The sequence below is a fragment of the Leopardus geoffroyi genome, chromosome D2 (genome assembly GCF_018350155.1).
Source record: "Leopardus geoffroyi isolate Oge1 chromosome D2, O.geoffroyi_Oge1_pat1.0, whole genome shotgun sequence".
Taxonomy (NCBI): Eukaryota; Metazoa; Chordata; class Mammalia; order Carnivora; family Felidae; genus Leopardus; species Leopardus geoffroyi.
The window spans coordinates 62,992,127-63,015,336 of NC_059334.1; the positions used below are offsets into that span (position 1 = coordinate 62,992,127).

The 23,210-nt window shown below is 46.7% G+C and overlaps 1 protein-coding gene and 2 long non-coding RNA genes across 6 annotated transcripts in view; 1 reads left to right on the top strand and 2 right to left on the bottom strand.

Annotated features, from left to right (window-relative positions):
• Window positions 1-6,595, bottom strand: part of LOC123577043 (inositol 1,4,5-trisphosphate receptor interacting protein) — a 23,688-nt gene extending 17,093 nt beyond the window's left edge. Inside the window, exon 1 of the mRNA XM_045438816.1 lies at window positions 6,314-6,595. The gene's annotated coding sequence lies outside the window, so the exon portion shown is untranslated. The remainder of the gene's footprint in view (window positions 1-6,313) is intronic.
• LOC123577048 lies at window positions 6,586-17,185 on the top strand. Of its 2 annotated transcripts, XR_006701687.1 has the most exons (4): window positions 6,586-6,698; window positions 8,765-9,071; window positions 12,689-12,888; window positions 16,677-17,185. It is a non-coding gene; the product is annotated as an uncharacterized LOC123577048 (long non-coding RNA). The 2 variants fall into 2 exon arrangements; XR_006701686.1 differs by having other exon boundaries at window positions 6,586-9,071.
• Window positions 17,011-21,080, bottom strand: LOC123577047. Of its 3 annotated transcripts, none has more exons than XR_006701685.1 (4): window positions 20,406-21,080; window positions 19,675-19,814; window positions 17,876-19,230; window positions 17,011-17,122 (listed from the first exon to the last, which is right to left on the bottom strand). It is a non-coding gene; the product is annotated as an uncharacterized LOC123577047 (long non-coding RNA). The 3 variants fall into 3 exon arrangements; XR_006701684.1 differs by lacking the exon at window positions 20,406-21,080 and having other exon boundaries at window positions 17,876-18,091; window positions 19,059-19,230; window positions 19,675-19,970; XR_006701683.1 differs by lacking the exon at window positions 20,406-21,080 and having other exon boundaries at window positions 19,675-19,970.
• Window positions 21,081-23,210: the final 2,130 nt, after the last annotated feature.

The following is a 23,210-nucleotide window of genomic DNA, read 5'->3' on the forward strand; positions in this document are numbered from 1 at the left end:
AGGATCTTAAAGTGCTCTGTATGTTCTCTGGTCCTGGCTGCTACTGTTTCCATTAAACAGGCAGAGAAACTGAGTGAGTCACACAGCAAGAGGGAACCAGGAGTGGGCGGTCAGCCTACTGTCTTCTAGCCTTGGACACTCTGACTTTGAGGGATTCAGTCCTCTGGCAGGACATAGTTGATACCCATGCCTGTCACTCCCCAGATCTCGGGTATACTTCAACTGCCTGCGTGAACTACTGGGGAGGAAGGGAATTTCCATGGCTTTAGTTTAAGCCACTGGAAAGTCTCTGCATTTTTTTTAAAAAAAGCTTATTTATTTTGAGAGAAGGAGAGAAACAGAGAGAGAGGGAGGGGCAGAGAGAGAGGGCGGGGCAGAGAAAGAGGGAGAGAGAGAATCCCAAGCAGGCTCTGCACCATCAGAGGGTGCTCGAACTCAGGAACCATGAGATCATGACCTGAGCTGAAATCAAGAGTCAAATGCTTAACCAACTGAGCCACCCAGGCGCCCCCTAAATCATCTGAAATCCTATGGGGCATGCTAGAGCTGGTGAGAGGTGAGCTGGGAGACCTTGCTTCTGTTCCCAGCTGGTACCAGTTCCTGGCACAGCGGATGCCAGACGTTCCTCCTCTCTGTGTGCATTTCATGATAAAGCCCCATGAGGCCAATGAATCCCTAGCACACTGCCTTGCACATCGTAGGTGCACAGTAAATTCTCGCTCAAGCAATGAATGAAGGCTCTCTCTTAAATCAGTCCCTGTAGTGAGGACGTGGGCATCCTTGTTCTCTACTTTCCTTTGGGGGTGAGGGTGAAGAAGGGAAAGCCACTTTCCTGATCTCCCCATCACTGCACCCCTAGCCCCCAAGCTCCCCTTCCAAATTCAGGTTGTAGAAGGGAAACCCAGAACCACGGAAGCTGCCAGAAGCCCCTGTAAGGAGTCATGCTCTTTGGTCCAAGTCACAGCTCAGAGATCTATTCACTCAGGCCAAACCAAGACCCAGAGACCTACCACCAGCTGGCTCAGACCTCTGAGCTGCAGCCCCTCCCGCATCCCCTCACCCAGCCCCTGAGAAACACACCTGTGGAGGTCACACCTTCTATGTCCCTCCTTTCAACATGTGTCTTACAGTTAGGATGGCTCTTATTCCTCTCTCTACCTTAAGGTGGAGGTGTTGCCATGGGCAACAGTGATGTCACCTACCAGTTACTTCCATTCTGCTGATGTCAAGGGGTGGGCCACCTGGATGGATGGAGGGGGAATACACTTTCTTTGGGAAAATGTCACAGGTCCCAAACTGCTGAGGAGGACCCTACAGACCTCTTGGGCACTCCCAAATGACCCTTGTCCTCTCCCAGAAAACCTAACCCTTCTCTCCCATCTGGATGCCTATTCAGGCCAAGACTCAAACCTGATTCTCCCTCTCCCAGAGCTGGATAAAAGGTCAGGACTAGAAGCTTTGTCCTCAGCTCTGAACAAACCACAGCTAGGGCACCAATGAGCTCCTTCCTTCTATGCATCTGGGACAGTCTGGGTCCCCACAGCCTTGTCCTTCAGCCAGACATGAGTGGCACTAATGGGGAAGCTGAGGGCACAATTCGGCAGAGAATGTGGATCCTCGAACGACCTCTACTGTCTTTAAGATCTCATACTAGCCAAACTAAAAGTCTGTGCCAGGCACAGTGCTGAGTGCTTTCTATGCGTGTCCTAGGAGTGGTTGTTCCCATCTTACCAGTGATGAAACTGAGGCTTGAAATAGTCAAAACACTTGCCCCAATACAGAGAACGTCCATACACTGAGCAGGGGAGCCAGGACTCAACCCTAGTCCACCCTACGAAGGCTCAGGAGGGTCACACCTCCTTGGTGCTGGGGCACCCTGGAGACTGTGGCTTACTAAAGATGAGCCATGAGGGGACCTGGACAGAGATCACAGAGAGCCCTTTAAATCCAAAGAGGCCATTTGGGCAGGCCAAGCTGACCCGAGCCAGCCAAGGCAAGGTGCCTTAGTACTGCTTCATGCCCGTGCGCATGCAGGGGATGCTCTAAGTGGCCAGCCTGGGGCCTTTCACTTCCCTGAGCATCTGTGCTGATCAGGACCACGTTTCTTTGCTCTGTGCTTGGCTTCCTGTTAACCCAACCAGGCCGCCGGACCAAATCGTCTTAATTTGCATCTAGCATTCACATCCATGGCCTGGCCTTCCAACCCTGAAATGTACAGTGGTTAGCTTATGCAAATGAAACTATGTAGCTGGGAGCTAATGCTTATAAAGCACTAAACAAATTAAGTAAGTAAAATAAAAGTAGCTAAATTATGCAAGAGGGAATGTAGAAATGCTATCAGGTAAACACTGTCCCCGAGGCACTGGCCAAGGAGACCTACACAGCCAAGCTGACTGGAGTACTGCTCTACCAGGCAGGTATCTCTCCACTGCTGAGAGGGCCACAGGAGTGAAGAGGGGCCCATGCTATTGGACACCCCTCTCCCTGCCCTGCTTTGCCAAGCACGAGCTGCCCGGATCTTTGGTTTCCCATGTGGCTCGCCCGGGACGCAGGGACCAGAGACCATCTAGTCTGCATGATGGTCACATGTCTTCCAAATTAATAAACTAGCATTCTAATTTGTACGCCCACTCCTGGGAGCCTCTGGAGGTGACACAGTAGTCCAGGTCCAAACCACTCTGAAAACTGTGGAGATGGGGTTTCTGCACAGGCACAGCTAAGAGCTAGACCTTGGGCCAAGTGACAAGATCCAGGAAAACACCACCCTTTATGGCAAATCTGTGAAGGCACCGGCTGGTCCTTCCCAACAGAGTTGGAGGCATCCTCATGGGCCAAGAGGCTCGTTTGTTTAAAATACCGTCTAGTGGGGCGCCTGGGTGGCGCAGTCGGTTAAGCGTCCGACTTCAGCCAGGTCACGATCTCGCGGTCCGTGAGTTCGAGCCCCGCGTCGGGCTCTGGGCTGATGGCTCAGAGCCTGGAGCCTGTTTCCGATTCTGTGTCTCCCTCTCTCTCTGCCCCTCCCCCGTTCATGCTCTGTCTCTCTCTGTCCCAAAAATAAATAAACGTTGAAAAAAAAAATAAATAAATAAAATAAAATACCGTCTAGAGACAGTATGTAGTAAAATGCTCCATTCCAGCTAAGTAAGTGCTAACATGTATCCTGTGGAAAATAAAGGATCACATATATGGAGCTGTGAAATGGAGTTCTGGGAAAGATTTCCTGAACAAGTTTGGGAAGGGCATTTGCAGGCGAGTAGAACCTGGACAAGAAGGAAAGACAGAAGAGATGGGGATTGGGGGTGGGTGGGGAGGGCTGGATCAGCATGTTTGGACACTCGCCACCTCTGGCCACTCCTGGGGGCAGTCTCTGCCTAGGCCAGGGGCCCCGGGTAGCTGTGGCCTTCTCCCTCTGCACCACACCCAGGTGGCACTTACTCATCACCCTCCCATCGGGTCCCAAACTGGATCTGCCACCTCACAATGCCCAGTGATTAAGAAGGAAAGTCATTTGATGCTGGGGCCAGGCCTCCTGTCAGCCATCAAGACTGAGCTTGCTCTTATTTTCCTCGCCTTTCTGCCACCAGATGAGTTTTCCATTTTTCCTCCATGTGAGCTGAGTGGGTATTTCTTCCTTTGACAAAGAAAAAAGCAACTGCTCTTTCCTCCTTCCCACAAGGACCCCCAACCAAACCAGCTTTTTAAGTTTAACCTGCTTCTTGCTCTGTGAATGTTCAGTGACTGGGGCTCAGCTTCCAGTCTCCTGAACACTTTACTTCTTTGTGCCTTTGTTTCCTCACCTATATGAGGATAACAATACCTCCCTCATAGGACTACTATGAAGATTAAATGAATTAATGCAAAGAAAATGGTTTTGGAAAAAAAAGAAGCTTGACAAATAAATGCTAAGCCCTCAATAATTGTTGGTTATCAGGACTGCTGGGTATGGTTGCACAGGTGGTGTACTGCTCAAGAACCTGGCCGGGGTGCGGTGAGGATGAATCCAGTTCACATGCCAATTGCCCAGCTATGAGCCTTGGCCATGTCCATCAAGACAAGGCCCCACGGTGGCATCCTAAATGTCACCGAGGTGCCACCCCCTTGCTGAGAGGTGTATCTTACTCTAATTCACACAGGGGATGGAATAGGCTAGCAACAGCCCTGGCAGTTATTGTCAATCGCTGGCATTCCCAGATAGATCTCCCTCCAGAATAAGACCAGATTAGAGGGGGGTCTGGGATAGACTGGTCTCAGCCATTAAGGTCCCACTCCTCAGCTGCCCAGCACTCTTGGAGCACTCGCCCCTCCCTTGGGAGGCTTCTCGGTTGAAGTCCCGCAGCGTGCCCTACTACTTCATCCCTACTGATCCTCCCACAGTTTTGGATTCTGAAGCAACTCTCTCCTTCATAATTGCTGACGGCCACTTGTCTCTGCTGACACTGAGAACTTCCAGTTGCTGGCAGGTTACTCCTTACTTCTTATAAGATCCATCTCCCCGCCTCTCCTAGTCAGTGAGTCTTTGAGGTCAGAGAGAGGAAGTCTTCCCCTTTCCTCAAGTCACAGTGCTAGAGAGTCCTGAAGGCCACAGCCTCATCCCCCTCAGCTTCTCCTCCTGGAGGTAAAATCACCAGTTCTCTCCCTTCTCCCTCACAAGATGCGCTCTGCAGACGCCCCACCATGCCATCCCCTCTCCTCTGGACCAGTTCCCTTTGGCAGTGCTGCTGTCCCTGGCAAGAGGCAGCATGGAGCACTGAGCTCAGGGGCTCCAGCAGCCCGACCCCCACCCTTCCACGGGCTCCGCTGGTCACTGCCTCCCACTGAGGCGTGTACCCCCTCCATCAGATGGAATTTCCCACTTTCTTTCTCTTCTTCATCTCAGGGGTTCCGGAAGTTAAAAATACAAAACCAGCTTTCTCCCAGGCAGTACTTTCTTGGGTGGGCAATTTTGCCAGAAGCCTCTACCTGGACGTTCTTCCCCAGGTCTTGCTCTCAGGTAAAAAGTTCACCCCCACACCCTCTTCTTTGTTTCCCTTTGAGCACTGCAGGAGCTGGGAGCCATTCCCAGTAAGGTGACAACTTCTAGGATGATGGCATCAGGTTAAAGAGGTCAGATCCTCGCCCACTGAAAGCCAGAGCCTGAAATGGATGCATTTTTGAAAATTATGGATAAGAGGATGGCATCTGAACAAAAGCCTTTCCATCCACCGCGAGAGAGCAGAGAAGAGACTCCGAGCAACCACTTTATGGTTATCCACAAGTGGAAAATATGAGGGCAGAATGGCCTGGAGCAGCAGCCGGCACAGGGAATTAGCAAACAATGAAAGCCACTTAGGCACGTAGGCTGGAAGGAGGACTCCAAAGCACAGCCTATTATGTTATTAATAAAGAGATGAATGGCGGCAATTCCATCTGTGGCTGCCGAGGCGTTTTTCACAGCCAACCTGGACCTGTAACTACACCAGGCTCAGACCAGCTTCACTCAGCAGCCTCTTCGAGGTAGAACTGGTTTGTAAAAGGGAAGGGCCCTGGGTCATACCCGAAAGAGTAACAAGAAAATGGGATTCCCAAACGGATTTAGATCCCAAAGACCAGGGTCCAGGATCTGCCAGTATCTGGGCTCTTCCAGTTGTGAAAGGGGGGCGAGGGGCTTTTCACACCAGGCAGAGGATGCAAAAGGCAATGTGCCGTCCCTGAGTGGTTCACTGAAATATTTTCCCTTCCTGGCTGGCAGCCTTTTGGTTTTTAAAGAGCATTTCGGAAGGGATGCCTGGCCCTGGGGCTTCGGAGTCCCTTCACCTGGCAGCCAGAAAGCTGGAGACACTGGGAGGGGGATGGGGATAGGAGTAAGGGTCAGGCGGCAGAAAACTATCTGCAGCCACAAGACAAAGTTCGGCGCTGTGTGAGGTCCCCTCCACTAATAGTCCCGAAAGAGGAAGCCGGCGAAGGCTTCGCCCGACCCCAGCAACCTCACAACTACACCGAGAAAAAACAAGCTGCACGCCTACTGCCCCCTTCTAGGAGTGGCCGGGCCTGTCATTCTGCCAGAGCACTCCGCTCAGACGGTGATAAGTAACAGGGCCACGGGGTCCGCCGCGGGGGCTGGAGCGGGGCCTGGGGCGCGCGGGACGTGCGGCGCCGGAGACCACGCGTCCGCCTCTGCACGGGCGCCGCAGCCGGGTCTCCCCCAGGCACCCAGCCTGGGGCCGCGCACCGCCCACACTCCCGCCGCCCGCACTCCACGCCGCCACCTCGGGTGCAGCGCGGTCGGCCCGCGGCCCCCCACCCCCACCCCGCGAGGTGGACGCGTCGGACTTACGCTGCCCTTAGTCCCACGCCCCGTCGCTGCAGGGACCGCGCCACCCCGCGGCGCGCGCGCGGGTCCAGGGCCCAGAGGCCGCTGTTTTCGGAGGGCTTCCGTCGAGCGTCCCGCTCGGCACTTAGAAGGACTGGGGGCGCGACACCCCAGCCGGCTCCCGCCTGCTGGCCTCCATCAGCGCAGCCCTAAAGGCGGCGGAGTTACTCATTTCCTGGACGTCCCAGAAACTTTTTCCTCCTTATAAGAACAAAACACCCGCCTCTACTCGCGGCAGCGGAAACTTCTTAAGGAGGACCGCGCGGGTTGCGGCGGCCGGCCCCGGGGTCGCCGTAGAGGTCGGCCCGTTGACCCCCAGAAATTTCAGAGAGGCCAGCAGGACTGGAAGGTGACCGGCCGAGCCAGGCTTTGGCCACCGGAGTAAACTGGGGCGGGTGGACAGGGAGTCGGGCAGGACGCCCTTAAAAGTCGGTCTGGGCCGGCGGAGTGGAAGGGGTTAAATTACTGCTAGTGGGCCGAGCGTTTTCCCGCGGCGCGTTTCACGGGCGGCGGAACTCCGGGGGCCACCTCTTTTGTCCCCGGGAGGGAAATATAAATTGAGCCGCCACGCCGGCCCTTTTCTTTCTTCTTCTTTTTTTTTTTTCTTTTTGCGGCTTGAATGTATTAGAAGAACTCACCAAACTGAACGAGAAGCGAAAGCATCGTAGTCTTTCTCCCTGAGTAACCCTGCACAAAGGAGAATGATGACCACACGGGTCTATCCGTAGAGGGCGCTTTCATGTCCAGAGCCTGTTTACCCTTGTGGAGTTAGCCCTGAAGGAACTGAGGCCGGGGGGGACAGCAGCAGCAGCACCCTGGTGGCGCTTAATGGGTTAATCCATAACCTCTAATTTTCCCTTTGTGACCTGCTCCAGTGCCACAGCCAGTGGAAGTGGCCGGCCACGGCTTGAATAAATCCTGCATTAAGTGGCTTTGGGGGAGTCAAACGCCACCGAGGGCACCTTGGGGGAAATTATGAGAACACACTGTCCAAATGATTATCACCACTGCTACTGCTGTCAAGTCTTAGATCACCTACTTCCTTCCCTCTTCGCGCCAGCCAAATAACTTTAACACTCGCCTGGAAGACATTAGGGAGAGTCGGAAAGAGAAACAGGCAGTGAGACAAAGTCCTAAAAATAGACCCCCTGGCCCTTGGCCCAGGTTACTCTTGTTTTCAAATTTTGCTGTTGCTCATAGCTCTTTCCTTACGTCAGGGACAATTATGAAAGAGTTTTGGGGGCTGGTGGGGAGGCATGGGGAATGGGCTTGTAGGGGCCAAGGGCAGGCTGCACCAAGAAGGGCCAGTTTGGTCTGAACATTATTTTGAATTAAAAGCAACGAAACCGCAGAGATTTGGGAAAAGCTCTTTACCTCCCCCTCCAATTGCCTGCCCCACCAGGAAGAGAGCTATTACCAGAGATTTCTCTTTACCTAAGAAGTTTCTCTGCATAATAAGGCAAGCTTTCTTTTCCAAACTTCTTTTACCTCCCTGCTAAGAGTCTTTCTCCCCTTTGTCTCCTTAGGCCCCTACCCCTCTCCTCTGCTCCCATAAGCTCCTGTTGCCTCCCTGCCTTTGGAATTTGCGTGTCTGCATGGATCCCCCTTACATAGGAACCTAAATCTGATTTTCTCCTGTAAAAAAAACCTGTCAGCTGTCGGTTTGACTCTTAGTAGAATCAAATGACTAGTAGAAGGACCTTAAAGGGCAGAGAAAATTCTTCCTCCTTGACAGAGTGATCTGGGGAAACTTTTGTGAAAGAGCTGTGTCTTTCCAAAATGTTTGTGAGGCGGATGGATAGGGCACTCATTCTCTCTGAGGCAGGCAGAAGAAACTCTTGGGGGGAGGAGGTAGGAACACTGGCCTGAGCACCCCTACATTGCCTTATAATCCTTGGAGTAAGAGTTCAGGGTTATGTATGCTGGAATGTGAAGGTTAGTACTGAAACACCCTCTGAGATTGCCATCCAGCCTGCAAAGTTTGCTGTGTATATTTCTTTATAGAAGGAAGATTTATTAGATTTGTCTTTCTTTTAAACCAGACCGTTTCACTCTCTGAGACCTAATGGTCACCTGCACTGGTTTCCCTCTGCTCTCAAAACAGAGTCCACTATTCTAAGCAGGCACACAGGCGGTTCATGAATTGGCCTCTGCTTATCTCACTAACCTCACGTCTCACTCCATATGCCACCCCAAACTCCTTGCAGTTCCTGGAACTTGTGCTTCTCAGAATGTGATATAAGGTTTGTCCCCACCCCCACACTTAGATAGTCACATGTGCTCTGTCTTCTGCACGCAACCTTCTCCCACCTTGTTCTCCAACCTGTCACTCCCAGTGCACACACACTTTTTTGGGGAGGTGGGGGGCCTGGCTAAGGTGTGCTCAGTCTTTAGAATAAGCAATTTCTCTTTCAGGAAGTTTTCCTTGAACCGCCATGCCTTCATCGGAACCCCCATCTATGCCATGTGGTTTCCATAGCACCTTGTGGTTACTCTACAAAGTTTTTAAAAGACAGGGAAGTACAAAGATTCAACTTCTGGGACCACGAGGGACTAAGAAGTACGGGACCATCTGCTTCTAACAGAACTGCTGAAAAAAAGATAGCAATGCATGAAAGGAAGAAAGGAGGAGCTGGGGGGGGGGAGGGTGAGATGAGAAGAGAGAACCCAGAAGCACCCATCTGTGTTTGATGTGAAAATAAGCCCAAATGGCTGACTGGAGGTGAGTACTCACTCAGGCCTTGGGTCCTAGAAAGGCAGAGATCTGGACTAGAGACCCCTGCTCACAGCTGGGACTGTGCAGAAGACCTTAGTGACTAGAGAATGGAGAAAAAATTTTCCCACTTGTTCACGGTCACAGCAAGGAAGTTTGTGGTTTGGCGCTCTGGATGAACTGATGTTGTCTGCCATAGAAATCGAAACCACTAGCCCAGCTATGGCAGCATAGGTGTGAGGCCCCACTTTACACAACCCATGTGGTGAGGGAATCTTGAAGTCAATACAAAACATAAAAGTTGGTTCCAAAGTGATGAATCTCCTTAGTCCCTGTCAGAGGTGAATGCAAAACCCGGTTGTTTCTTCTGATCCCTCAGGGAATAAACAATCCCCCATGGAAAATGAGCTTATAATAAGAAATTACAAACTAGTAAGTGAACCACATGAGGGATGAGATTGGTAGGTATAATAAACAAGAGAATTAGCCCCTTAAGGACTTGAGACAGGGGCACCTGGGTGAATCAGTCAGTTGAGCGTCCGACTGTTGGTTTCAGCTCAACCCTTGATTTCACGGTTTGTGGGTTCAAATCCCACATGGGGCTCTGCACTGGTAGCACAGCACGGAGCCTGCTTGGTATTCTCTTTCTCTCTCCCTCTCTCTCTCTCTGCCCCTCTCCCACTTTGCACTGTGTTTGTTTCTCTCAAAAATAAATAAACTTTAGGGGCACCTGGGTGGCGCAGTCGGTTAAGCGTCCGACTTCAGCCAGGTCACAATCTCGCAGTCCGTGAGTTCGAGCCCCGTGTCAGGCTCTGGGCTGATGGCTCAGAGCCTGGAGCCTGTTTCCGATTCTGTGTCTCCCTCTCTCTCTCTGACCCTCCCCCGTTCATGCTCTGTCTCTCTCTGTCCCAAAAATAAATAAACGTTGAAAAAAAAAATTAAAAAAAAAATAAATAAATAAACTTTTAAAAAAGGTACAAATACAATATATAAAAATAAAAGCTTAGTTGTTTATATTTTTTAAAAAATACTTATCTATTTTTGAGAGAGAGGCAGAGAGAGAGAGAGAGAGAGAGCGCGCGGAGGAGGGGCAGAGAGAAAGGAAGACACAGAATCCGAAGCAGGCTCCAGGCTCTGAGCTGTCAGCACAGAGCACAACACGGGGCTCAAACTCACAAACTGCAAAGTCGGCCGTGGCACCTGAGCCACCCAGGCGCCCCTGGTTTCAGCTCAACCCACGATCTCACGGTTTGTGGGTTCAAATCCCACATGGGGCTCTGCACTGGCAGCACAGCACGGAGCCTGCTTGGTATTCTCTTTCTCTCTCCCTCTCTCTCTGCCCCTCTCCCACTTGCACTGTGTTTGTTTCTCTCAAAAATAAATAAACTTTTAAAAAAGATACAAATACAATATATAGAAATAAAAGCATAGTCGTTTACATTTTTAAAAACTCAGTGATTGGTATTCTTTTCTTATTAGGCAGTTATATCAGTCAAAACTCCAATAATAATACCTCATTAAAAATGGGAAAATAAAGAAAAGGGACATAATAATTGACGTGGAAATGTTGGGGTTCAGAGCGAACAGTCAAGAAAGAGTTCTTGAGGGGCGCCTGCATGGCTCAGTCAGTTGAGTGTCCAATTCTTGATTTTGGTTCAGGTAGTGATCCCAAGGTCGTGGGATAAAGCCCTGAGTTGGGCTGCACTCTGAGCCGGGAGCCTGCTTGGAATTCTCTCTCCCTCTGCCCCTTTCCCCTGCTCATGCTCTTGCTCTGTCTAAAAAAAAAAAAAAAAAAAAAAAAAATTAAAAAGAATTCTTGAGATGTCTTTGGTGCAAATAGGTGGCTTTATTTTATTTTATTTATTTTTTAAAGTTTATTTATTTATTTTGAGAGAGAGAAAGAGAGAGAGAGTGCATGAGCAGGGGAAAGGCAGAAAGAGAGGGAGAGAGAGAATCTTAAGCAGGCTCCGCACTGTCAGCACAGAACCAAAATGTGGCTTGAACTCGTGAACCCATGAGATCATGACCTAAGCTGAAATCAAGAGTGGGCACTTAACTGTCTGAGCCACCCAGGCACCCTGCAAATAGGTGGTTTTATTAAAGCATGAGGACAGGACCTGTGGACAGAAAAAGCTGTACTGGGATTGTGAGGAGAAATTGAGCATATACCTTCAGGTAGGGAGGGGGTTAGGTATAACATAAGTCTCTAAGGAATTTTGGAAGCAAGGTTTCCAGAACCTGGAGGGGGGCTAGCTATTGTTAGGAAAAGGCTATTTATTTATTTGTTTATTTATTTTTAAAAACTTTTTTTAAGCGATTTATTATTTATTTTTGAGAGAGAGAGAGAGGCAGAGCATGAACAGGGAGGGACAGAATCTGAAGCAGCTCCAGGCTCTGAGCTGTCGGGGCTCGAACTCATGAACTGTGAGATCATGACCTGGGCTGAAGTCAGACGCTTAACGGACTGAGCCACCCAGGTGCCCCAGGAAAAGGTCATTTATCACTGCCTAATAAAACCTTAGTCATGAGATGCTTCAGATGTAGATCAGTGGGCCCTATGCTTGGAGGATAATTGCTAACATGTATTTGGGGGGGTAGAGATTAAGGAAGTTTCCAAAGGAATTTTTAGAAGTTAAAGGACACTTCTAGGATCCTGGAGGTCTGGATAGTGTTAAACTAAGGTTGCCTTTTGCCCTTAGCGAAGTATCAACATCGGGGCAGTTGAGATCTAAGGGCAAGGTCTCTCCACTTATCTCAAGGACTTGTCAATGGGCTGTAAGTAGTAAGGAAATTTAATTTGATTTTTTTTCTTTTGCTTTTATTCCCCACATCATCTTGTTTATGAATACTTTTTCAGAAATCCTAATGAAAAAGTTAATACAGAATTCCAGCAGTGCATCAGAATACAATTAAACACTTCTGTAGCGTGATAAAAACAAAGGGTGAAGTTTGGCCCCAAAACCAATATCATGCTTCAAGGGGAAACACTAGAAACCTTCGTGGTTAAGTCAGTGCAAGATAAGGATGTCTTCTTTCATCTCTCTCTCTCTTTTTTTAACTTGTCAATTTGGAGTGTGATTGGTTTCAGGTATTAGAATCCTGACTATGATTTTGTATGTGTTTGAGATTACTAGAGGTTTAAACAAATAGGGGGGTTATTTTTTTCAAACAAGAAGTCTGTATGTGGGTGGCTGCTTTGGTTGAACGCTTTGATAGTTTAGGGTCAGGTCAAAAGTAAGGTACATATTGGAAAACCATCCTCCAAGGCCGCTTTCCCCAATTTAGACTCTCAATGATAAAGTATAAGAATGATGGTTGCCCCACATCCTTTCCAGCACTGGCACTTTCCTAACTTACATTAGTGTGCTTCTTTTATGGGTGAAAAAGATATCTGAATGTGTCGATGTGCATTTCCGTAATTAGGAGTGAGGCTGAACAGAACAGGGTTATTGGCCGTTTTTATTTCTTCATTTGTAAATAGTCAGTTATAACTTTACTCATTTTTCTGCTGGTCTGTTTTTCGTGTGTGTGTGTGTGTGTGTGTGTGTGTGTGTGTGTGTGAAGGTAAATGGAACTGTTTTCATAATCTCAGGTCGTACATGTGGCTTCAAATCCCGCATTTATAGGTGACTTGTGACCAACACCAGGCCAACTGCCGGGCACATACTATACTTCACAGTCAAGAACATTGAAAAAAAAATCCAGACAAATATGGGGACAGATTTCCTGTTCACCCCCAGCTGTGATTATCCCAGTATGTGGAATAACATACACAACAATGGGAGAGACAGGAAGCCAACGCTAGTCACGGACGGAGTGATGGATGGTAAAAAAACCCAGCATTTTCCTTGATTTGGTCGATCTCTTGCCATCATAAATTCACCTTTGCGTGCAGTTTCAAGAGATAATAACAAGTTGGTTTACAGAGCATTTCACTGGAATAGGCTGCTTTGCTGAGATGAGACCTCAGGAGTGTCCGTTGAACAGGAAGGATGATTTACATCTGGCTATTTCTTTCCCAGAGAAAAGAGGAAATTTCCTTGTGCTGGGAATCCCCCCGCTCTTCTAGGAGTGTTGGAAACAGCAGGTTAAAGATTATCTGTCAAAAAAAGTGAAGCCCAGAGAAACTGGGTTACATACTCAAGGTCACATTATTGTTTAGTGACAGTATAATAATAGGTAAAACTCATACTATGTGGTTATACTATTGCTTTAAGCACTTTACATATAACACCTCATTTAATTCTCATAATAACCACACACAGAAGGTATCATTAGCATTCCCATTTAACAGATGAAGAAATTGAAGCCCAAAGAGGCTAAGCAACTTGCTTGAGGTCACACAGCTAGTAAGTGGCAGAGCCGGGATTTAAATCAGGCACTATGGCTCCAGAATCTTGACCTAAACTACTACCTTGTATCTTTCTGTTCGAAGTAAATCCCCTTCAAATGTACAACTGATGGGGTTTTGGGGTGATGGTGGGGTTTGGAGCCAATGGCCAAGAAAGAATTCTTGAAGATGTGTTTGGTGCAAAAAAAGGTGATTTTATTAAAGCATGGGGACAGGACCTGTGGGCAGAAAGAGCTGCACTGGGGTTGTTGAGGGTGAATGATTGTATACCTTCAGGTTGGGAGGGGATTAGGGACAGCGTAAGTCTAAGGAATTTTGGAAGCAAGGTTTACAGGACCTTGAGGGGCTAGCTGTTGTTAGGAAAATGTCGTTTATTATTGCTTAGTAAAATCTCAGTCCTGAGACCCTTCAGATGTGTATCAGGGGGCCATAAGCTTGGAGTATGATTGCCAGCATGTATCTTGGGGAAGTTGAGACATAGGAAGTGTCCAAAGGAATTCTTATATGTTAAAGTAGATGTACAGGATCCTGGGGAGTCGGGATAATGTTAAGCCAAGATTCCCTTTTGCCCCTTGCAACGGGTCATCTTTGAGGCAGCTGCGCCCCTAGAGGGAGGTCACTCTGCCTGTTTCAAGGACTAGTCGATGGGCTGTAGGCAGTAAGGGAATTTAATTTTTCATTTGCCTTTGTTTCTCACGTCACCATGGCAAGCACTTAAACCCCCTTACATCTTGATGAAGGTGATATTAGGGCTCCAGAAAACAGAGTCTATATGCTTCTGGAGATTAGGCTATGGAGAAGATTGGCTTTTTCTTGCAGTTTACTAAGTTATCTTGCACTTTTCTAAGTTTACTAACTTAACTGAAGGAGACTCCTGTCCTGCATGACTGTGATCTCTGCCAGTCAACCATTTGCTTTCTTTTCTTTTCCTTGTTCTTGGGCAGCCAGGAGTGCGGGAGGAATATCACACATATCCCACCTGTGGGGGTGGGGGTGGGGGTAGGGAGGTGCTGTTAGTCTGTACTTTGCCCTCAGCTTGCCTTATGCTCCCTCATCACTACACTGAATTTCCCCAAGAATGAGATTACAATAGTATTTAAACATTTTTCAAGCTTTTTTGAAAATACATTTTCCCTTAGAACCCAATATATTCACACATAAAAGTGTGTTATAATTGAAAGGCAAATTCCTTAAAAACAATATGCTTACTACATGTGACAAACTCTGGTATATTCCCTCTTCGTTCTCTACCCATCTCTTACCCTTATTTGAAAATGAAAAGGCAGGCCACAAATTACTAATGAGTCATGATCCACAGTAAGAAAAGAAATGCTTCTTTCTTTTTTAAAAAAGATTTTTATTCTTAAGTAATCTCTACACTCAGTGTGGGGCTTGAACTCACAACCCTGACATCAAGAGTTGCACACTCCACCGACTGAGCCAGCCAGGTGCCCCATGTCATGAAAGCTGGTGGTGGTTTATACATGTTAAATTTCCAACCACACATAGCACTTGAAGTAAGGAAAACTGTCAGATAATTTCTATCAGACTTATTTCTGGTCAGTAGGTATTCATTGAGCTTCCTGTAGTTAATGTCTAAAGATGGTACACTGGGACTTTAAAACAAATCACCAGGCTATATAACCTTAGGAAAACCTGTCTTCATTCATTCATTTATCCATTCATTCATTCAATAAATATTTGAGCATGTACTATATGCCAGGCATTGTGCTAAATCAGGACTTGGCAATACTGGCTGGCAGGCCAACTCCAGAGTGCCACCTGTTTCTGTAAATAAAGTTTTACTGGTTCAAAACCATGCCCATTCATTTTTGTATTGTCTGTGGCTGCTTTTGCACTACAAAAGCACAGTTGGATATGGAGATCATGTGGCCTATGAAGTCCACAATATTTCTTAATCTGGTCCTTTACAGAAAAAGTACAGACTCTGGTGCTAGATTCTAAAATACAGTGTTATTTTAGACTGGTCTCTGCTGTCCTGGAGGTTTGAATTGTCCTGCTTGACTTCAGCTGGGTTTCAGTCACCTTGGGGCGGGGGTGGGGGGGTGGAGAGGGATTTGAGGCTTTCTGCCTCCCTCCCATTGCTGCCTCTGAGAACACCTGTTCGCAGTAGATGCTCCATAGTCATTTTCTACTGCTGAAATTATTCAGTAGATTTGGCAGCAAATATTGGAAAGAAAGAAACATACCCCCAGGGTAGAAAGGAGAGTTTATTCCTTTAACATAACAAATAGTTTCATTTTATAGATGCCTATCTGCAGCTATGAGAAGCTAGTCGTCAACTTTTATTGAGTATCTACTGTGCATTTGGCCCTCTGGAGAAGAAAAAAGACTTGGTTCAAACTTTGGCCCTTGTGTTAAGGATAGGGAGATAAAGGAGATAAATGTATTTTATTGTAATCCTTAATACTTCTGTTTGGGGACCTGGTGCATACCTGAAGATGATTTTGGTTTACTACCTTAGAATCGCAAATGTTTGTATTCCAATACCTTTTAACTTCGCTTAGTCACTAGTTACTCCCAAGAGTAATTGCTCTATGCCTGACTGGATAAGCTAATCCTATTTTTAATTCCTTCCTTCATCAAACTTTCTATTTTGACTGTCTCTTATGGGTCAGCACCATAGATATACTTAAAGACTGGTCCTTCTAGTCTGGTGGGAAAGACCGAAATAAACACATGGTTACACTATTGTGTATTGACAGAATGACACACAGCTTTTCTAGCAACACAGAGGAGGAGTACCTAACTAGGGAAGACTTCCTGGAGGAGGTGACACCGAGCTGAGTTTTAAAAAGGCTAACTGGGGGCGGCTGGGTAGCTCAGTCAGTTGAGTGTCCAGCTTTGACTCAGGTCATGATCTCATGGTTGGTGGGTTCAAGCCCCACGTAGGGCTTTGCGCTGTCAGAGCAGAGCCTGCTTCAGATTCTTCATCTCCCTCTCTCTCTGCCCCTCCGTGGCTTGTGCTCTCTCTCTCTTTTTCTCAAAAATAAATATTGAAAAAAAAGTTAAAAAAAAAAAAAAAAGAGGCTAACTGGACAAAGAAGGAGACATAGGATATTCCTGACATGGGAATGGAGACTTTACCCATGACAATGGGTAAAGTCTAGAGATGTTTAAAAATATGGTGTTTTCAGGGAAGAGCAGAAATAAGACAAGGGATTTGTGCTTTGATGTTTTAAAGGAATTATTTATTTACTTATTCACTCATTAATTTATTTCATTTATTTATTCATTTGTAGTGGGAACAGGTTGTGTGGAGCTACTCAGTCTTTTTGAATAATCCGGTTAGCTGGTGACTTTGTGTAAATCCTCCCTGGTTCTAGGAAGAACACCAAACTGCAGTCTTGGCCTGGCCTCTCCAGCAAGAGCACCAACTGAATGAACCACTCATACCCAAAAGTAATCCGACTGGGAGAAGCGCAGTTGCTGTTAAGCCAATGAAATGCAAGGCAGGTTGGGTAACTGCGTGGTTGTGACACTGTCATCCCCTTCTGGTAAAAATCATCGCCTGCAATGGCAGATCGCCCACTGCTTCCACTTCATAGCCAATCTTTCAATCTTCATGATAAATGTGCCCCAGCTTTGTAGCCTCCTCCAGTATCAAGAGTGGAGTTTGTATGGAGATCCTTCGGGAACCGATGTCAAATGCTCAACAAATGTTCTGTTAAGTTTGGTCTGCAGCAGGCTGGAAAAGGAGCAGATTAAAGGAATAAAATATGGCCCACACAGTCTTGGAGAGCACCAGCCAGCTGGGACTCTGTTCTGTCATCTAAGGTGAGCAGGGGGTCGGCTGATAAATGTCAACAATTTTCTGTAACACGTGGGCTTTTAATCTTCCCAACAGCCCGGGGGAGAAATGTTAGATATGATGACAGGGGCAGTTTTTGCCATGTTGTTTGGGGCCCCAAATGCAGTTTTGATACTAAATTCAAGCGACATCGCAAGAATGCCTGCATAAACAGGATTTGTGTTGATCGGGACTTTTGGGTTTTTGGGGGTATAAGCAATGGAAACTAACTCTGTCTAGTTTAAACAAATAAAGTCAGTTTGTTAGGAGGTTGTATCTAGCAGGACTCAAGAGTGTGGGTGTTCCCAGGCCTCCCCAGGGAGTTACCAGGCTCTGAAGAGGCATCAACAACCAGGGAGGCTCCTTCCCCCAACGCTCCCTTCTCTTGGGCCTGTGGATTCTTCCCCACGTTCATTTGCTTTATTCTTCCCTCTGTTCAGCCTACCTTTCTCTGCCTCTCCTGGGATTCACATACTCAGTTCCAGGCCCCAGCAATGAGTGGCTTGCAACTCTTGACCCCATTTATAAATCCCCAGGAAAAATAATGGGATTGACCTCAGGTGGATCAGGTCTCTACCCGACCCTTCAGCTATGGCCCCAGGGAGTCAGATAGGGCCATCTATAACATTTTGGCATCAGGAAGGAACATACTTCCTGGGGGGAGTTACTAGTCTCAGAGAAAGGAATTGTGGGTTGTGTGGACTCCCTCCAAATTGGCTCCAGGACCTCTCTGATCCCTTGCAGGAGCAGGTTTCCTTTAGGGCACAGTCGCTTTGCATCGTAGGCTGGGACTTTCCATGCAGAGCCACATCTCAGTGTTTCTTTCTGCTTTTCTGGAGTTCTGCGATGTATCTTCACTGGGTGCTACTAAAGAAGTGAGTGTTATGTACAGAAAGCTGTTCTTATTATGAGTCACAACACACAGCTTAGAAATCCTAGCAGGGTGCCATAGGAAGCACTTATATCCAGGTTTAAACAAAGAGCTTTGCAGAGGTATTACAGTTCATGATCATATATTCAAGTTATCTGGCAGAGTGAATGGATGTGTTCTTGGCTGTCCCTGGTCTTTGAGTTTGCAGCCATGCCTCTGTTATTCTTCCAAACCTCCACCATTCACCTACCCTCTTCTCAACATTAGTGTCCACTGGCCCCTGAGAGGGACCGCACCATCCCTATAGCAGGACTTTTACATTCTTGCCTTGGTATGTGCCCAATGCTACTTCCCATACTTGGGATTCCTTCTATTTTCTTCCATGACTCTCTGAGCCATCTGTATCATTTAAGGTCAAGGTCAAGGGCCATGTCTACCATGTAGCTTTTCCTAATATGCTATCCTTCACTGTTCTTCCTTATTTTAGAGCTCATTCAATAGACACTTACTTAATAGTTGTAAACTGAGAGGAGTGATGGCCATTTATATTGTTTTTTTCGCCTGCCATAATAAAGTACCACTGACTAGGGTGGCTTAAAGAGAAATTTATTTGCTCACTGTTCTGGAGGCTAGGAGACCAAGGTCAAGGTGTCAGTGGGTTTGGTTTCTCCTGTGGCCTCTCTGCTTGGCTTGCAAATGCCCTTCTTTTCACTATGTCTTTCCTCTGTGTACATGCGTCCCTGGTGTCTCTTTGTGTGTCCAAATTTCTTCTTCTTGTAAGGACACAATTCAGACTGTATTAGGCCCACCCTAATGGCCTTATTTTAACTCACAAAGCCCTCATCTCCAGATACAGTGACATTCTGAGGTAGTGAGGTTATAGCTTCAACATATGAGTTTTAGGGGGACACAGTTCAGCCTACAATACCAATGGAGACAGGGCTGAACAACATATACATGTACCTTGCCTTCTTGTTTGATAGCTTGTAGAGAAGACAGATCTTAAGCAACCATTTCCATGAACACATGATTAACTACCATTGTGAGAGGGTCCAAGAAGTCGAATACATGGTACTTGCAAAGGTAATCTGGTGTTGAAGGATGGTCAGGAAATCTCTCCCCGAGGAAGTGAAATCTGCAGGAGGGGTGGACGGGAGTTAGCCAGGTGAAGAGGGATGGTTGAGTATTCCAGACAGAAAGATCAACCTCTGTGAACTCCAAGCGGTGGGAAAGAACATGACATACAGGGAACTGAAAGAAGCCATTGGAGCAAGAAGTGAGCTGTGGGAGAAGGCACCAGAAGGTCAAAGGGGTCAGATGACACTGGATATTATATTCCGACATCCTCATTTCAGTGCTTACCACATCCTGCCTTGGAGTGTTTTACAATTTTTTTTGTGTGGGGGAGGGGGTGCCATGCGTGTTTTGCTTCTCCTTATGCTCCCTTGGGAGGAGATCCTCGATTCAACTCCTTTTATATTCTCCACAGTAGGCCGCACAAGGCTGGGCACATAGTAGAGGCTCAGTAAATAAATTAAGTGGATGTAATGAGAAATGAAATTGATAGAAGCACTCTTACTTGTCTAAATTAGGGGCTGACCCAATCTTGGTGGATGAGCGTCTCCTGGAGGCTTTAAAAGGTGAGAACTTTTGGTAGTGTGATGCCACCTAGTGTTCCTTTTTATTACAACAACAAAGGGGAACACGGTCTTCAGGAATCTGGAAAATTGGAAATGAAGCACTTTCTTTCATCAGCATACATTAATTTGTCCAACCACCCATCCTCTCATCCATTAATCCATCCAAGTTGATGTCACCTGCATCTCTTTCCTGTGAGTTGAACGTGTCATGTTCCTTTCCACCTCCTGTGGTTCCCTGATTTCCTTTGTTAAGGTCTTTTTGTCCTCATATTCTAAATAATGCTCTCAGGTATCAGTGTCTAGACTGACCCAGCACCCATAATACTCGCTGTTGGCATGGAATGTTTTAAATTATGCCATCATATTGTGTTGGGATTACTTGTAGATGGTCTTTTCTCTCTTTCCCCCAAAGCCAGATTGTGAATGCAAAGGGCAGTGACTCTGTCTTAGTTGGCTCTGTGGTTCCTCTGGCCAGCCTTGTACTTGCAATGCAGCAGGTGCTTTAAAGAAGTGTTTTCTGGATTGAATTGCTGTCACCTTGGCAGGCCATCTGCTTGTAAAATAATCCTTCAGAAGATTCTTGGGAAATGGGAAGACATATAGCACTACAACTGATACCAATACAAGATATGGGTGGCCAGGGCCCTCTAGGTCTTTCTCTGTTATGTACCTTCAGGAATGTTATGGAGTCTCTCTGGATCACGATGGTATCACCACCTGTTAGTCCCAGCGTGTGATTGGATCTCCTGTAAACACACAAAGTAGCCTGAGCCCTGTTGCCTACCCTGTGTTCTCATTTCCATTAGCTTGGCTTGCAGTTTGGTTCAGCCTGATCCTCCAGCTTCAGCTGCCACTTCTCCCATTGCCTCCATAGTGCATTATGCCTCTGCCATATTATGTCCTTTTTTGTCTACCAGATATATAGTCTCTGTTCATGAATGAGATACAATTATACAAATGTGAATTTTCCCCAAGTTAAATCATAAATTCATTAATGTTCCAGTTAAAATTTCTCATGAGGAACTTGAAAACATCCTGAAAATTATATGGGTTGATGGAGGTTCATGATTAGCCAGTGACGTTTTGACAGAAGAAGTAGGAGTGGGGGACTTGCCCTCAATCATGATGTCTGGCTATAAAACCATCATGATAAAACCTTGTGGTACTAGCACAGGAGCAAACCACAGAGCTCAGTGCAGAACTGTCTATATTTGGGAACCAAGATGTTGAAAATGGGCTCACTCCTCTGAGAAAAAAAAATCGGATCCTTACCTCACACCATACGCAAAAGTAAGATGGGCTCAAGAACTGAATGCTAACAAGTAAAACTATGACACTAATGTAAGAAAATGATAGGGGCGCAGTCGGTTAAGCGTCCGACTTCAGCCAGGTCACGATCTCGCGGTCCGTGAGTTCGAGCCCTGCGTCGGGCTCTGGGCTGATGGCTCAGAGCCTGGAGCCTGCTTCCGATTCTGTGTCTCCCTCTCTCTCTGCCCCTCCCCCGTTCATATTCTGTCTCTCTCTGTCCCAAAAATAAAATAAAACGTTGAAAAAAAAGAACTATGGCGGGGCGCCTGGGTGGCTCAGTCAGTTAAGCGTCCGACTTCGGCTCAGGTCACGATCTCAGGGTCCGTGAGTTCGAGCCCCGCGTCGGGCTCTGGGCTGATGGCTCAGAGCCTGGAGCCTGTTTCCGATTCTGTGTCTCCCTCTCTCTCTGCCCCTCCCCCGTTCATGCTCTGTCTCTCTCTGTCCCAAAAATAAAATAAAAACGTTAAAAAAAAAAAAAAAGAAAATGATAGACAATACCTTTATGACCTTGGGGTTGAGAAGGACTTCTTAAATCATACTGCAAAAGCATGTAAAAAGTAAAACACACACACACACACACACACACACACACACATACACACAATGAAGGGCTACAAAATGAAGGATTATTGTTTTACAAAGGACATGGCAAGCAAAGTTTTCAGTCTTTGAAAGCAGATTAATGTCCAGATTAATGTACAAAAACCTCTTGCAAATCAAATGAAAAAGAAAAAGAGCAACTGAAATATAGGTAAAGGCTATAAATAGACAATTCACAGAAGGGAATCCCAAGTGGCTTATAGATGTATGAAGAAATGTTCAATTTCACTAGGAGTCAGAGAAACGCAGAGTAAAGCAAAAATATGTTGACACTACTTCCATGATAATTGACAGAGTTTAGAAAATTGGCTAATTAGATGAGTCAGTATTTGTAAGGCACTTAGAATAGTATTTGACACTTGGTAAACACTATGTGAGTGTTTATGAATAAACAAACTACAATGTGCTGGTAAGGATGAGAGTAGGGCCGGAAACCCTCACACTATGCACTGGAGGATAGTGTAGAGCAATAATTCTGGTGTGCCATCTAGCAGTACTTGAAGTTAAGTACCCAGGGCTCCTAGCAGGCTACTGGGCACCTTTGTGCCATTGGAAAACAGTGTCAACCACTGGGCAAATGAATTTGAAAGAGGAATACCCTCTCAATAGTAATAGCCTCTCAGGTTCGTGACTTGACTAGGGAACAGAGCTTTTGGGGGAAGAAAAGGGCATATCTTCCTTCAGCAGGGCACATGACATAGGAAAGCTGTTTTCCAGCTCCCATTGGTGCATGGCTGGATGTCTTTGTACAGGACAAGTTGCATAACCAAATGTGAATTGCCCTGTACATCCACTATAACTTACCAACCTCATTTTTAGGCATATGTTGGCGAGGAATTACACATAGGTCCACAAGAGACCATGGACGAGGATGATTATCGCTGAGAGGTAGGGGTAGCCTTGGTATCCATTTGGGGAATGGAAGTCACATGTGTTGCTGTCCAATATGGAATACTGTGCAGCAATCAGAAGCGATAAACTAGGATTACAGTACCAACTGCAAAAGAATAGATTCATAAAAAGAATATTGAGTGAAAAAAAGTAGAAAATAAGATCATCCTAAAGTCCCATATCATTAAAAAATACACTAATAAAAATGCATACACTTTTCAAAAATGCATATTCAAGCACAGTAGCATGTATGTTTATGGGGCTGAGGAGGGATGGGAGTAAGGATGGGGTTAAAAGGAAAAAAACAAGAGGGGTTTTGCATATTTCATGAGCCACGTTGTTTACCCTCTGTACCTGAAGGTTAAAGAGTGTGGAGGAGGAGGGGGAGAGGGAGACGAAATGATCTTGAGAGGAGCCCTAGATGAAAGGCAACTTTCCATGATGTGGCTCCACATACGTTTTCCCAGGGTGCTTCGAGCGCTGCGCCCTATTATTCTTACCACTGGTGACTAAACCCTTTGAAAGCAGGGTCTGTGTTTTCTCCACCTTACTTTCCCCTCCGTATCTTGCACACAGTAGCTGCTTCATTAGGGTTGAGTTGACTCGAACGGAGATTATTTCTTGTTCCCGCGACGGAGTCTCTTTGTCACGGAGAGCAGAGGGTGGCTTCCGGCCC